Source organism: Pleurodeles waltl, chromosome 4_2 (assembly GCF_031143425.1).
Source record: "Pleurodeles waltl isolate 20211129_DDA chromosome 4_2, aPleWal1.hap1.20221129, whole genome shotgun sequence".
Taxonomy (NCBI): domain Eukaryota; kingdom Metazoa; phylum Chordata; class Amphibia; order Caudata; family Salamandridae; genus Pleurodeles; species Pleurodeles waltl.
This window is the reverse complement of record NC_090443.1, coordinates 105823257-105839846: the sequence shown is the minus strand read 5'-3', so window position 1 is coordinate 105839846 and position 16590 is coordinate 105823257. Positions and strand designations below refer to the sequence as shown.

The 16590-nt window shown below is 48.2% G+C and overlaps 1 protein-coding gene across 3 annotated transcripts in view; it reads left to right on the top strand.

Annotated features, from left to right (window-relative positions):
* Nucleotides 1-16590, top strand: part of ATF1 (activating transcription factor 1) — a 262817-nt gene that overhangs the window by 78262 nt on the left and 167965 nt on the right. The gene's annotated exons all lie outside the window — the stretch shown is intronic.

Genomic DNA, 16590 nt, shown 5'->3' with positions numbered 1-16590 from the left:
GGATTTAGTAAAAAAAAAAATGCACAAATAGGGCATCTTAGATGCCCCCTGTATTTTACCCAATCCTTCAATGCAGGACTGACTGGTCTGTGCCAGCCTACCACTGAGAGATGAGTTTCTGACCCCCTGGGGTGAAAGCCTTTGTGCTCTCTGAGGCCAGAAACAAAGCCTGCTCTGGGTGGAGGTGCTTCACACCTCCCCCCTGCAGGAACTGTAACACCTAGCAGTGAGACCCAAAGGCTCAGGCTTCGTGTTACAATGCCCCAGGGCACTCCAGCTAGTGGAGATGCCCTTCCCCCCGGACACAGCCCACACTTTTGGCGGCAAGTCTAGGGAGATAATGAGAAAAATAAGGAGGAGTCACCGCCTCACCCAGGAAATCAGATTCCTGACCACCTAACAAGAAGGACAGCCGACCTGAAAACCCCACAGAGATGGAGACGACAACTGCTTTGGCCCCAGCCCTATCGGCCTGTCTCCAGATTCAAAGAACCTGCAACAGTGACAAGTCCTGTGGGCCCAGCGACCTCCGCCAACTCGGAGGACTGCCCTGCAAATCCAAAGGACCAAGAAACTCCTGTGGACAGCGGCTCTGTCCAAAGCAACAAAGAAGAAACCATTTTTAAAGGGACTTTCACCTCACTCCTGAAGCGTGAGTCCCCAACACTCTGCACCCGACGCCCCCAGCCCGTGTCCAGAGAAACCAAAACTGCAGCGAGGACCCCGAGGCGACTCCCACGTCGTGGCCACCCTGAGATGACCTCCCTGCACCCCCACAGCGATGCCTGCAGAGAGAATCCAGAGGCTGCCCCTGACCGATTATAAAGAACCCGATACCTGAAAGAAGCACTCCACCCTGAGCCCCCAGGCCTCAGAGGAACCAACTACCGGTGCAGGAGTGAGCAGTCAGCAACCCTCATCTTTGCCCAGTCGGTGGCTGGCCCGAGACGCCCCCCTGTGCCCTGCCTGCATCGCCAGAGTGACCCCCCCGGGTCCCTCCATTAAAACCAATACAAAACCCGACACCTACTTTGCACACTGCACCTGCCCGCCCCAGTGCCACTGAGGGTGTACTGTGTGTGCCTATTTGGGACCCCCCCAGTCCTCTTCAAAACCCCCCTAGTCTGCTCCCCGAGGACACAGGTACTTACCTGCTAGCAGACTGGAACCCGGAGCACCCCTAGTCTCAATAGGCGCCTATGTTATTTGGGCCCCACTTTGACCTCTGCACCTGACCGGCCCTGTGTTGCTGGGTGTTTGGGGTTAACTTGAACCCCCAACTGTGGGCTGCCTATGCCCCGGAGACTGAACTTGTAAGTGCTTTACTTACCTGCTAAACTAACTTGTACTTACCCCCCCAGGAACCGTTGAATTTTGCAGTGTCCACTTTTAAAATAGCTTATTGCCATTTTCTGCTAAACTGTGTACATTATTGTTTTGATGCAAAGTTCTATTCTTACCTATGCCAAGTACTTTACAATTTATGTATTTACTTGACATCTGAATCTTGTGGTTCTAAAATAAATTAAGAAAATAATATTTTTCTATATAAATACCTATTGTCCTGGAGTCCTGGAGTTAAGTCTTTGAGTGTGTGTTACCATTTATTGCCTGGTTGTGTACAACAAATGCTTAACACTACCCTCTGATAAGCCTACTGCTTGACCACACTACCACAAATAGAGCATTAGTATTATCTGTTATTGCCACTATCAACCTCTAAGGGGAAACCCCGGACTCTGTGGACACTATCTCTCACTTTGAGATAGTATATACAGAGCCAGCTTCCTACAACAAGTATAAATATATTAATTCACCTGAACCAATTGTGCTTTTTGCCACATGGCACAACCTTTGGAGGCTGTTTGGAAGCTTGCAGGGGGTGCATACCATCCAAGAACCAATGGGAATAGTGTAATTGTATGCAGAAAAAGCATACAGTTGACTAGACTGGCGTTTCCTAATAAGCCTTTTAAAGAAAATTATATTTTGCCTGAATACTATACCCTTTATAACACTCCTGTCCACATAAGGTAAGACAAGACCTTAGGGAAGAAGGCCAGATATGTTTTTTCCTATCCACCCACCACCTCTGGAAACCGCCCTTCCCCCGTTGTTTCTGCTGGCCTTCCAACCACTATCAAACTGGATTTGCGATACAAAGAGGGTTGCAGAGGGATGCTACCTGTGAGGATGTCATTTTATTGTTTGCTGATGATATTCTGTTTATACTTAGTTGAGGATTCAGTTCCTAGAATCCTGACTTAAAATAATCACTTTGGTGAATTGTTGGGTCTGCCCATAAATTGTGTAAATCAGACAACAGCACCAGCCCCATTGTCATACATGACTTCGAAATGGAACTGGACCAGTGTCATCCAATGTAGACTCTGGTGCCGACTGGACCAAGTCCCTCCGGGTCAGCGACAGTCTCTCCCTTTTTTGATAGGCCCTGTGGAGAACACGATTGGGGGTGATCTGAGGACTCTTATGGTTATCATGACCCCTTTGAGGAGCCCTTGGCTGAAGATGAGGAACTGGAGGATGCTAGTTGTCTGGGCACCTCTTTAGACACTGGCCTGGTCTCTCCTCCTACTGTGACTGTGGAGGAAGGGGCTTAATTTGCTATGGTGGTGAAGAGGGTGGCTGACATCCTGCACCTTACGCTGTCCATGGTGGCAGAAGTATTTAAACTCAGGATAGCCCCCACAAACCACTTCTCCCCTTTAATGAAGCCCTCACTAATGTCCTGCTTCGGCCTGTGCCAAGTCCTGCACAGGCGTGCATGTGACCAAAATGATCACCGCCTTCACCCCTCTCCTGGGCATCCAGCATTCCTCACCGTTTGCACACCAGCATCTCCCCAGACAAACTGGTCCTCCACACCTATGCCTCTGTTCTGCTTAAGGTGGTGACATCCTTACATGCCGGCCAAAGCATCACACAACTAAGCTTCTTTTATCCACCTCACCCTTAGAGGAGGAGGAGAGACTCCACCACTTGGACCGAAAAGCAGCATTTCCTTTCTACATTGATTGCCCCATAGAACACAAAGTCAACAGCCAGCTTATTGGGTTCGCTGGAACAAAGAAAGGCAAAGCAATGCTGAAACAGCTTATTTCCAGATGGATTGTACTCTGCTATTTAGGCAACACATAGCAGATCTTCGTGCAACCTCCTGAGGGCTTGTGGGCTCATTCTGCCAAAGCTACAACCACCAAGTTAGCTTGGGGAGTTCTCCTCCTGGACATCTGGTAGGTTGCAACATGGGCATCTTTACACACATCAACCTAACACTAATGCATTGACAGTTAGGTCTGTCTTGCCAAGTGCTTTGCCCCTTCAGTCCTCCAAGACATTTTGGACTGAACCAGATCACACACCTACATCCGGGGAGGTATTCTAAGGTAAGAAATCTGTGGCTAGAAGTTTATATCTGATTACGAGGGTGATGCGGAGTCGACTGGCATTCAGAGGTACGTTTCAAGATTTTCTGGATCTTGTCTGACTTCTGGGGAATATTCTAAGGTAAGGAATCTGCGGTTAGGTAGAGTCTCTACTAGATAACGTGTTACAGAAGGTAGGTTGTTTGATCCACAGGATGAGTCAGTGCTCACTTACAGAGTTCTAGCATCCCCGCTGAATAAGTACACTATATCACAGTGTATTCGACCTTAATTAATAACTGCCATCGGAGCACTGGATATACTCTCAAAATTAAATGGGAGAACAGCATGGGAATGATAGAGGGAGAATACTGGAGTGAAGCCTGTATATGTCCTGGGAAATGACAAAAAGAAATGCCTTCAGGCTGGTGCATTTGGAGATATTGCATCAAGTTTACTATTCCATGGTTTTGCTATGGAAAGTAGGAAGGAATGGCAGACCGAGACATGTCTTAAAGGATGTAAAGCAAATGGAACTTATTTCCTTAATATATGTGAGTGTCCTAAGATTCAAGCCTTCTGAAAACCATTAAGTCAAAGGAAAGTAACAGTGACAGGAGAAGTGCTGGATCTGAAACCCCAATTTGTGATATTAGGGATTTTAGTGGAGGTGACAATGCCCAGGTACACATAGTTGTTCTGTAACATTGTCATGGTAGTTGCCTACATACTCCCAGACTGAGCCAGTGGGACAAAAATATGGTTTGTTGCATGCAAGTGACGTATTTGATGTACTAAAGAAGAGGCTGCCCGCAAAAGTAAAAAGAAAATCTAGGGCAAGTGGAAGTAGTTCTGCAATGGAACAAATTAAGTATAGAATGAAAAAAAGCAGATGGTAACATTAGGGGTTTAATGCTGTAACAATGTATGATAATATGGGTACCCAACACTGTTTTTTTTTCTCCCTGACCACCTAAATCGAATGGAGTATGGCTAAGTCAAAAAGTATTTTAGTGGTGTATATAATCAAATGATAGTGTGAAACCTGAATATGTCCAATCTCTTCATGTTTTAATGCCTGTAATGTGTATTCCATGTTGGAAAAGATAAAAAAATTAGGTAAAAGAAAAATATACTCTTGTCTTTGGAGGGAGCAAAAGAGAGTCCTTTGTTATACCTTGGACTCTGAGTCTTTGAGACGTCTGCTAGAAAAATTCAGTACACTATTATTCATCTCTGTTCTGCTCCGATTTTTGAAACTTGATTTTACAGTAGCTAGAATGCTTCTCTCTGTGTCACTGCTCCCTTTTCTTCTATATCTTTGCAGGCCTCCTTGTCCTTCTGCTCTCCTTGTCCGTGTCTTGTTTCTTCTTCCTACCGTTTTCACTGGAGTTTCCTTTATCTGTGTTGGGTATTGGTATGTTAGTTATCTTGGGTTGATCGTTGGATTTCCTATTCTTAACATGTTTCTTTGCATGCATATATTTCCTGCCTGGTCTACGGTCTCTTCCGCCCCTCACAAATTAGATTTTTTAAACTTTTCTGTGTACCTCTTTCTGATGTTTGGTGAGGTTCTCCTTTAAGATAACATTCCGATAGATTTAAATGGGAAGTCTGTTTTCTTCTTGCCTCAAGCCCTTTTGATAATTTCGTAGTTTTAGACTTTGCTTGTTTTTTAAGCATATACATCAGTTTCCTTCATGCCCAATTTCTATTCCATTTTGATGCATGGATATTGTTTAACTCATGATCAGCTGGCATATATTCATTCTAAAGCCCCTCTGTATTCCTTTGACTGCTGAATATTGTTTGAAATCAAAAGACATTGTGTGAACATGTTAATAGGTGTCCGTTAGGTCTTATGAAGAAGCCAAAACTTGAATTGTGCCAGTGACTGCAAAATATTAGTGAGCATGGAATATTTCTGTCGGTGTGTAAATGTCATCCCATTTGTTTCTTAGGCCAATGAATAAAGTACATTTTTGTGGATATGAGGTAGCAAGCGCTTGATGCGATGTAAAACCTTATTGATTAGCAGTGGAAATTCAGAATTGTGTGTTTTCCCCAACTTGGTTATTGCCACCTTAAGAGTAAGAAATATGTACAAATCCAGGTTGGGTAATTTGGATTTGGTGCTGCAGTGTTTTAAAGGAAAGAGGAGTGTTCAGATTGTCTAAGTGTCTTGTTTAAAGAATGTCTTTATTTGTCCAGTCCTTGCAGCATATTGGTTAACTTTTACTTCTACATTAAATCATTGCTAAGAATGTCCCGATTTACTGATTAGCAAGTTTTTAGTTGTAAGTATTTTAGTGCTGCATCAGCGTTCTTAATGAGGTTTAGGAAATGTCTAACGTTAATTTCATGGAAAGGATAGATAAGGGAGTTAATGGGTACAGTAGCTAATTCCCTCTTTGGAGCCATAGTAGCATTGGTTGGTACCCCCTTGAAACCGATGTATACCTTGCTGTGTTAAGAATGCTAATTGATATTTGAAGAAGTCCGAAAGGTTGATGCTTACCTGACTCTTATTAGGTTTGAGTTTTGATGTGGAGATCCTGACTTTTTTGACTTCCAAATGCAGTTTGAGACCTATTTGTCGAAAAAGTTGAGAATTTCTTTGATAGTTGTAGTGGAAATACGTTGGAGATGACATTTACTTCTGGAGCATACATGTTCTTGGTGCATTAAACCCTCCCCGTTCAAGTTATATGTTTGAGGGACAGTGTTTCTGTTGTATTATTAATTTTGTTAAGGATATTTTTTCATTGTAGACAAATCCGTTACAATCCACAGAAGCAGGTACTTACGTTTTTTCATAAGAGAAATTTTCACACAATTGAATGAGTATTCTGAGAGCACTGCATAAAAATTACTGGTTACGTTTTCCAAAATATATGCTTTTCCATAAAGATCAAAAAGTCATCTGCGTATATAGCGACTTTCTGAGTACCAGAGGTAAAGTGAAGGCAGGAAGGGTCCAAGACACCTTATTAAAGGTCTTTTCCTGTGGAAAGGTCATTGCCAGATTGTCTTGAGGTTTAGCTCCTTCTATAAACTTTCCAAAAAGTCTAATGTTACCTCAGGCTATTATTCCTATTATACATCTAGATCGTGTTAGATGGATTAGTTTGCCTAGGACATTTTCAAGCCTCACTGTTAGCACTTTAGTGTAGATTTTATAATCCACATTAATTAGTGAAATGGGTCTGTCATTGTTTCTCTCCTTTGGGTCTTTGTCTTCCTTGTAAAATTACCATTGTAGTTGTGCCCTCTGCAGTCCCTTTGATTGAGCACAGTTTTGCAAAGTGGTAGAAGTCTTTTCCAAATTTTTTAATAGAGGTGTCTGCCACTTGCTATACAGTCTAACAGGAAAACCACTGGCGACTGGAACCTTACCTAGTTCAAGTAGGTTAATTGCTTTGGATAGTCCTGAGTTTTGTTTAAATCAGCCATGATTTGTGCATTTGTGTTACAAAGTTTAAATAAAATGTCATTGAAGCTGTCCAGAATGGTCTCAATGGAAAGTTTTACATTTCTTTTTTTATCCTTCGATTGTTGTAACATTAATTTTTTTTGTCTTGTGGTTTAAGGTAGTTTGCTGTTGTTTTGCATTCCTTGTTTCATTGGCAGAGTTTTGTAGCTTTGTTGTTCAATGCCCATAAATCTGCCCTCACTCCTGATTTTGTTGTATTCATATGTTAGATTGTGTAGTTTCTTTTCTGCATCCGATCTTTTAAGGGTTACTAGTGGGTGTTCTAGTGCAATTATTTCCTTGTCTACTTCATTTAGTTTTTGATTGTTCATTTGGTTTTTGGATGCCATAATGTTTATCATAACCCATGTGATTATTACTCTCATGACATCCCAAATAAAAAGTTGGTTGCGTGTAATGTTGTAGAGTGGGGGAGTAGCGTGTTTTACAGTGGAGTAGGGGGGGGGGGGATAGAGTGCCGTACAGTTGAATGAAGGAGAGTAGAGTTCAGTGGCAGAGTGTCGTGGGGTGAAATTGGGGTAAGTGGGTGGTTTGGAGTAGAGTGGGGAGGATTGGAGTGGGGAGAATTGAAATGTGGTAGTTTGGAGTGGGGTGATTAGATTGGATTGGGATGGGTGGATTGGACAGGAGTGATAGGAATAGGGTGCGGTGGGTTTGGGTGGATTTGAGGGGGGTAGATGTGAGTGGGGTGCATTGGAGTGGGGTGGATTAGACTGGAGTGGATTGGACTGGACTAGGGAGGAGTGGAGTGGGTTGGACCGGAGTGGGTTGGATTGGATTGGAGTGGTGTGGATTGAAGTGGGGGTGGGCTGGATGGATTGGAGTAGGGTGAATTGAACTGGGGTGGGGTAAATTGGATTGGGGCACAGTCGATTGGACTAGAGTGGGGTGGAATGGACTGGATTGGAGTGGGATTGACTGGATTGGAGTTGGGTGGATTGGGATTAGAATTGGGTGGGGTGGAGTGGATTGCACTGAGTTGGGGTGGATTGTCCTGAGGTGGATTGGACTGGAGTGAGGTAGTTGGGCTTGAGGTAGGTGGATTTGATGCGAGGGGGTGGGTTGATGTGGAATTGAGTGGTGTGGACTGGATTGGTGGGGACTGGATTGAGATGGGTTGGATGGGGTGTGGGGTAAATTGGAGTGGAATGCATTTTGTGGAATGGGGTGAATTGGGTTGGAGTGGACTGGATTGGAGTGGGGTGGATTGTGGTGCACTGGAGTTTGGTGGATTGGATTGAGTGGGGTGGATTGGTTGGGGGATTTGATTGGTATGGGTTGGCATAGGTTGGATTAAGGTGGCTTGGAGTGGGATGGATTGAGGTGGATTGGGCAGGAGTGGGGTGGATTAAGGTGGGCTGTATTGGACTGGAGTGGGAGGGTTAAGAGGGATTGGAGTGGGATAGATTGGAGTTGATTGGAGTGGGGTAAACTGAACTGGGGTAGTGTGGATTGGAGTACAGTGGGGTGGATTGGAGTAGAGTGTGTAGAATTGGATTAGAAGTGGGGTGGAGTGGATGGGGTTGATTGGATTGTAGTGGGCTGGATTGGATTAGAATGGGGTGGATTGAAATGGGGTGGATTGGGGAGGGGTGGGTTGGATTGGACTGGGGTGCGGTTTGGTAGATTGGAGTGGGCTGAAATGCTTTGAGGTGGGGTGGATTTGATTGGAGTGGGGTGAGTGGGATTGAGTGGGGTGGATTGGAGTGGGATCGAGAGAAGGGGGGGTGAGGTGAGGGGAGTGGGGTGGATTGGATTGTAGTGGAGTGGTGTAGATTGGAGTGGAATTATTAGGTTTGTGTGGTGGATTGGTGTGGGGTGAATTGGAGTGGGGTAGGGTGGGGAGGAATGGAGAGGAAGGAGCGAATTGGATTGGAGTAGGGTGGTTTGGATTCGATTGGGGTGGATTGGAGTGGAAAGAATTTGATTGGATTGGGGTGAATTAGGTTTGTGTGGAGTGTGGTAGGTTGGATTAGAGTGGGGCTGAGTGTGGTGCGTGGTGGAATAAGGTGAACTGGATTGGACTGGAGTGGATTAATGCGGATTGACTTGGAGTAGGATGGACTGGGGTGAGGCGGGTAGATTGGAGTGCGGTGGATTGGGTTTGATCGGTTTTGGGTTGGTTGTGGTGGATTGGAGTGGGGTGCGGTGGATTGGAATGTGGTGGTTTGGAGTACGATGGACTCAAGTAGCGTGGATTGGACAGGAGTGGGTTGTATTGTGATGGATTAAAGTGGGGTAGATTGGATTGGATTGGATTAGATTGGTGTGTGGGGTGGGATGTAGTGTATTAGAGTGGGATGAATCGGAATGAAGTAGGGTGAATTAGGATGGAGTGGGGTGGATTGGATTGAGGTGAGATGGACTGGTTTGGAGCGGGGGTTCTGGACTGGGAGCAGATTGTTTTGTATTGCAGTGGGGCATGTTGTTTTGGATTGAAGTGGGGCATGTTGTTTTGGAGTGGGGCATGTTGTTTTGGATTAGAGTGCGGCAGATTGTTCTGGATACAAGTTGAGCATATTGTTTTGGATAGGAGCGGGCAGCTTGGAGTAGATTGGAGTGGGGCAGTTTGGAGTGGGGAAGATTTTTTTAATTGGAGTGGGGCAGATTGTTGTGTAGCGGAGAGGGGCAGATTGTTGTGGAGCGGAGTGGGGCAGATTGTTGTGGAGCGGAGTGGGGCAGATTGTTGTGGAGCGGAGTGGGGCAGATTGTTGTGGAGCGGAGTGGGGCAGATTGTTGTGGAGCGGAGTGGGGCAGAAAGGAGGGGGTTAATGGATTGAGTGCAGAGGATTGGACTGGATTGACTAGGAGGTGGACTGGTTTGGAGTGAGGTGGATTGAATTGGAGTGTGGTGGATTGGACTGGATTGGGTCTGATTATTTTGGGGCAGATTGATTTTGATGGTATTGAGGCAGATTGAAGTGAGGCAGATTGTTTTGGATTGCAGTAGTGCATTTTGGAGTGGATTGGAGTGGGGAAGATTGTTTTGGAATGCTGTATTGGAGTGAAGCAGATTTTTTGGAACAGGACTGGGGCAGATTGGTTCAGGAAAGATTTTTTGATGGAGCGGGGCAGATTGTTTTTGGAGCTGAGTGGGTCAGATTGTTTTGGGGCGGAGTGGGTCAGATTGTTTTGGGGCGGAGTGGGTCAGATTGTTTTGGGGCGGAGTGGGTCAGATTGTTTTGGGGCGGAGTGGGTCAGATTGTTTTGGGGCGGAGTGGGGCAGATTGTTTTGGGGCGGAGTGGGGCAGATTGTTATGGAGCGGAGTGGGGCAGATTGTTTTGGAGCGGAGTGGGGCAGATTGTTTTGGAGCGGAGTGGGGCAGATTGTTTTGGAGCGGAGTGGGGCAGGTTTGGATTGCTGTATTGGAGTGAGGCAGATTTGTTGGAACAGGACTGGGGCAGATTGTTTTGCTGTGGAGTGGGGCAGATTGGAGTGGGGCAGATTGGAGTGGGGCAGATTGGAGTGGGGCAGATTGTTTTGGAGCGGAGTGGGGCAGATTGTTTTGGAGCGGAGTGGGGCAGATTGTTTTGGGGCGGAGTGGGGCAGATTGTTTTGGGGCGGAGTGGGGCAGATTGTTTTGGAGCGGAGTGGGGCAGATTGTTTTGGAGCGGAGTGGGGCAGATTGTTTTGGGGCGGAGTGGGGCAGATTGTTTTGGGGCGGAGTGGGGCAGATTGTTTTGGGGCGGAGTGGGGCAGATTGTTTTGGGGCGGAGTGGGGCAGATTGTGTTGGGGCGGAGTGGGGCAGATTGTTTTGGGGCGGAGTGGGGCAGATTGTTTTGGGGCGGAGTGGGGCAGATTGTTTTGGGGCGGAGTGGGGCAGATTGTTTTGGAGCGGAGTGGGGCAGATTGTTTTGGAGCGGAGTGGGGCAGATTGTTTTGGAGCGGAGTGGGGCAGATTGTTTTGGAGCGGAGTGGGGCAGATTGTTTTGGGGAAGATTGTTTTGGGGCAGATTGTTTTGGGGCGGATTGTTTTGGGGCGGAGTGGGGCAGATTGTTTTGGAGCGGAGTGGGGCAGGTTGTTTTGGAGCGGAGTGGGGCAGGTTGTTTTGGAGGGGAGTGGGGCAGGTTGTTTTGGAGGGGAGTGGGGCAGGTTGTTTTGGAGGGGAGTGGGGCAGGTTGTTTTGGAGGGGAGTGGGGCAGGTTGTTTTGGAGGGGAGTGGGGCAGGTTGTTTTGGAGGGGAGTGGGGCAGGTTGTTTTGGAGGGGAGTGGGGCAGGTTGTTTTGGAGGGGAGTGGGGCAGGTTGTTTTGGAGGGGAGTGGGGCAGGTTGTTTTGGAGGGGAGTGGGGCAGGTTGTTTTGGAGGGGAGTGGGGCAGGTTGTTTTGGAGGGGAGTGGGGCAGGTTGTTTTGGAGGGGAGTGGGGCAGGTTGTTTTGGAGGGGAGTGGGGCAGGTTGTTTTGGAGCGGAGTGGGGCAGGTTGTTTTGGAGCGGAGTGGGGCAGGTTGTTTTGGAGCGGAGTGGGGCAGGTTGTTTTGGAGCGGAGTGGGGCAGGTTGTTTTGGAGCGGAGTGGGGCAGGTTGTTTTGGAGCGGAGTGGGGCAGGTTGTTTTGGAGCGGAGTGGGGCAGGTTGTTTTGGAGCGGAGTGGGGCAGGTTGTTTTGGAGCGGAGTGGGGCAGGTTGTTTTGGAGCGGAGTGGGGCAGGTTGTTTTGGAGCGGAGTGGGGCAGGTTGTTTTGGAGCGGAGTGGGGCAGGTTGTTTTGGAGCGGAGTGGGGCAGGTTGTTTTGGAGCGGAGTGGGGCAGGTTGCTGTGGAGCGGAGTGGGGCAGGTTGCTGTGGAGCGGAGTGGGGCAGGTTGCTGTGGAGCGGAGTGGGGCAGGTTGCTGTGGAGCGGAGTGGGGCAGGTTGCTGTGGAGCGGAGTGGGGCAGGTTGCTGTGGAGCGGAGTGGGGCAGGTTGCTGTGGAGCGGAGTGTAGCAGGTTGCTGTGGAGCGGAGTGTGGCAGGTTGCTGTGGAGCGGAGTGTGGCAGGTTGCTGTGGAGCGGAGTGTGGCAGGTTGCTGTGGAGGCTGATTGTTTTGGAGAGGAGTGGGGCTGATTGTTTTGGAGAGGAGTGGGGCAGATTGTTTTGGAGAGGAGTGGGGCAGGAGTGGGGCAGATTATTTTGGAGAGGAGTGGGGCAGATTATTTTGGAGAGGAGCGGGGCAGATTATTTTGGAGAGGAGTGGGGCAGATTATTTTGGAGAGGAGTGGGGCAGATTGAAGTGAGGTAGATTGTTTTGGATTGCAGTGGGGCATCTTGGAGTGGATTGGAGTGGGGAAGATTGTTTTGGATTGCTGTATTGGAGTGAGGCAGATTTGTTGGAACAGGACTGGGGCAGATTGTTTTGCTGTGGAGTGGGGCAGATTGGAGTGGGGCAGATTGCTGTGGGGTGGGTATGATTGCTGTGGGGTGGGTATGATTGCTGTGGAGCGGAGTGTGGCAGGTTGCTGTGGAGCGGAGTGTGGCAGGTTGCTGTGGAGCGGAGTGTGGCAGGTTGCTGTGGAGCGGAGTGTGGCAGGTTGCTGTGGAGCGGAGTGTGGCAGGTTGCTGTGGAGCGGAGTGTGGCAGGTTGCTGTGGAGCGGAGTGTGGCAGGTTGCTGTGGAGCGGAGTGTGGCAGGTTGCTGTGGAGCGGAGTGGGGCAGGTTGCTGTGGAGCGGAGTGGGGCAGGTTGCTGTGGAGCGGAGTGGGGCAGGTTGCTGTGGAGCGGAGTGGGGCAGGTTGCTGTGGAGCGGAGTGGGGCAGGTTGCTGTGGAGCGGAGTGGGGCAGGTTGCTGTGGAGCGGAGTGGGGCAGGTTGCTGTGGAGCGGAGCGGGGCAGGTTGCTGTGGAGCGGAGCGGGGCAGGTTGCTGTGGAGCGGAGCGGGGCAGGTTGCTGTGGAGCGGAGCGGGGCAGGTTGCTGTGGAGCGGAGCGGGGCAGGTTGCTGTGGAGCGGAGCGGGGCAGGTTGCTGTGGAGCGGAGCGGGGCAGGTTGCTGTGGAGCGGAGCGGGGCAGGTTGCTGTGGAGCGGAGCGGGCCAGGTTGCTGTGGAGCGGAGCGGGCCAGGTTGCTGTGGAGCGGAGCGGGCCAGGTTGCTGTGGAGCGGAGCGGGCCAGGTTGCTGTGGAGTGGGCCAGGTTGCTGTGGAGTGGGCCAGATTGCTTTGGAGCGGGCCAGATTGCTTTGGAGCCGAGTGGGACATATTGTTTTGGAGGTGTGTGGGGCATATTGTTTTGGAGGGGAGTGGGGCATATTGCTTTGGAGGGGAGTGGGGCATATTGCTTTGGAGGGGAGTGGAACAGATTGCTTTGGACCGAAGTGGAACAGATTGCTTTGGACCGAAGTGGAACAGATTGCTTTGGACCGAAGTGGAACAGATTGCTTTGGACCGAAGTGGAACAGATTGCTTTGGACCGAAGTGGAACAGATTGCTTTGGACCGAAGTGGAACAGATTGCTTTGGACCGAAGTGGAACAGATTGCTTTGGACCGAAGTGGAACAGATTGCTTTGGACCGAAGTGGAACAGATTGCTTTGGACCGAAGTGGAACAGATTGCTTTGGACCGAAGTGGAACAGATTGCTTTGGACCGAAGTGGAACAGATTGCTTTGGACCGAAGTGGAACAGATTGCTTTGGACCGAAGTGGAACAGATTGCTTTGGACCGAAGTGGAACAGATTGCTTTGGACCGAAGTGGAACAGATTGCTTTGGACCGAAGTGGAACAGATTTCCGTGGATTGAAGTGGAACAGAAAGGTGTAGTGTGTACTGGGTTTAGTGCAGATGATTGGACTGGATTGACTAGGTGGTGGACTGGATTGGAGTGTGGTGGATTGGACTGGATTGAGGCTGATTATTTTGGCGCATATTGATTTCGATTGTAGTGAGGAAGATTGAACTGAGGCAGATTGTTTTGGTTTGCAGTAGTGCATCTTGGAGTGGGGCCGATTTGTTGGAACAGGACTGGGGCAGATTGGTTTGGGAAAGATTTTTTGATGGAGTGGGGCAGATTGTTTTTGATTGGAGTGGGGCAGATTGTTTTGGAGCGGAGAGGGGCAGATTGTTTTGGAGCGGAGAGGGGCAGATTGTTTTGAAGCGGAGAGGGGCTGATTGTTTTGGATCAGAGTGGGACAGTTGGCTTTGGATCGGAGGGGGACAGGATGCTGTGGATTGTAGTGGGGCAGATTGCTGTGGATTGAAGTGGAACAGAAAGGAGTGGGGTGGATTGTACTGGATTTACTAGGAGGTGGACTGGATTGGCGGGAGGTAGATTGAATGGGAGTGTGGTGGATTGGACTGGATTGGGGCTGATTGTTTTGGGAAAGATTGTTTTGGAGTGGGGTAGATTGTTTTGAAGTGGGGCAAATTGTTTAGATTGTTTTGAAGTGGGGCAGAATGTTTTGAAGTGGGTGTAATAGACCTTAAGAAAACTAAAGAGGGCCTACTCTGGTCAACACACAAATTAGGAAACAAACATGCAGAAGTCTATATTATACAAGAAAAGTATAGGCCTCTGTTTGAACATAATGGTCAAGAAGGAACGCAGTGACAGAAAGAATGAGAAGAGAGGCCAGGTGCAGGTTAAAGCAGTTACGATTCAGCATAGCATACCACAGATAACGTAGAAGGACACACACACACAAGGGAGAGTCTGAGCTACTTTCTGATAGCAGGAAAGGAGAAGGGTAAATCATGACAGACTTGAAAGGGAGACAGGCGTTAGATGTTTGTTTCAAGGCTGGAAGAAAGGAGGAGACAGGACATAAAACTTTTAGAGACTGGTAGACTTGTCGGGAGAACATAAGGGTAGAGGTCACAGGGCAGGATTGAAGGACATTGTGTATGTTAGATACCAATTACGTAATCTGCATTGAATTTGTGGATAACCTAGAGAATAGCCCTGGAAGACACACTAGGTGTATTTGTGGATAACCTAGGGAATAGCTCTGGAAGACACACTAGGTATACTAGTGGATAACCTAGGAAACAGTTCCTGTAAGGGACAGTTAGTGTCCGTTAGGTAGCCCGGCTAAGTCCGGAGAGCGAGAGTAGAGAATGGGTGAGACAGATTGTTAGACCTTTCATCCTTGGTGTGGTCTCCCTTAACCCCTTTAGTGCAAGCATCGGCCACTGGCCGACGCCTGCACTACCTCCCTGGTGCGGGTCACGACCAGTGGCCGACACCAGGGAGGGGGTTCGAAAATCCTCGGGTGCGTTGCACCCGAGGTTTTGCTTTTTTTTCTTTAAAGCCCTGGGAGACACGGAAGCTCTCCGTGTCTCCCCGCCCCTCACCCGCCCCTTTGTGACGTCAGCGAGGCACGCTGACGTCACAATGTTGTTGGAGTCACTTGGTCCCGTGACTCAAAGACTTCTTCGAAGAAAAACAACTTGTAACACTCCGAGCCCAACACTAGATGGCAGGAACAGTGCACAGCATGTGAATCTGCAGCGGAACATGCCACGAACAGATGTACACTGGGTAAGTGACATTTTCCATATATATAGAGAGATTTATATATAGATATATAAATCCATGTAGATAGATTTATCTATCTACATGGAAATATCTATAGATAGATATATATATATATATATATATATATATTTGTATTTGCCACCAGTTGTCTTGCAGTTGCAGCTTGCGTCTTCAAAGCAGTGCACATACTTCAACTGACTCATTTCAACTGTAGCTTTTAGGCAGCAATAAAAAAAGTCAAGTAAGTCTTGTGATTATGTTTCTGCTACAAAAGGATCAGACTTTTGTCTAGTGGCGGTCTTAGTGCCATAAAGAAGCGCAGAAGGTTTATATGACTACTGCAAAGAGCAAATCTGTATTTGATGTAAACAGCTGAGTACATTAGTAAAGTCAGCCACTACCTGCGCTATAATACAAATGAAATGTATGTGCGGGGTGGTGGGTGGCTATGGAGAGATGAAGAGCACGTTTGCTGGGTGGTAATTAGGGAATCCGAGGAGGAGGACATGGGAGTGGGAGCACCAATAATGATTGTTGGACTGGACGCAGGAGGTGCTAAAGACTGTGACGAATGGTATGTGACAAGGTGTTTGAGTGTCTTGAAATAACGTGCTGATTGAGGGAAGAAGAGCAGGTAAGGTGGCCTCTACTGTTGCACGTATCACACACACACACACACACCACCAATTTTGTGACTGTCTATGTAGGCTAGTGTTTTAGAGCAACAGTTTAGCCAATAGCCGAGATGGCATCTTGATGGATGACTGCTGCTGACGTCACTCAGGTTATAGAGGACAGCTCTAACATAGGATCAGAGACTGAGACAGCAGATACTGAGACAGCATCTGAGGGATTGGACAATGGCGCAGACTCTGGGAGTGATTTTTCAGTTGGAGGAGTCCCATTGGATAACTCCTTCCAGTAAATTGTGAGGGAGGTGATGAGGGCAGTCCTGTTGTCCCTTCGCATGCAGAGTCTGTGCAACAGGGCAATAGTGGGTTAGCCCAACCCAGAGAGCAGGTGAATGCGGGGGCAAGCACAGAGAGGGTGCTCTCTTGGGAGCTCCCCAATTTAGTCCAGCCCCAAATTCCACTGCCCAAATTGTATTGTGGAGACATCAAAATTATCTATCACAAAACAAACTGGTTTTGTAAGGCAGGCACCTGTGTTTTTGGTCCTGGGTTCGGCGGCTATATAGGGAAACATACTAAACCCAATCATTTCTGGAAACTAGACATCCGGGGGAGTCCACAGAGGTGTGACTTGTGTGGATTCCC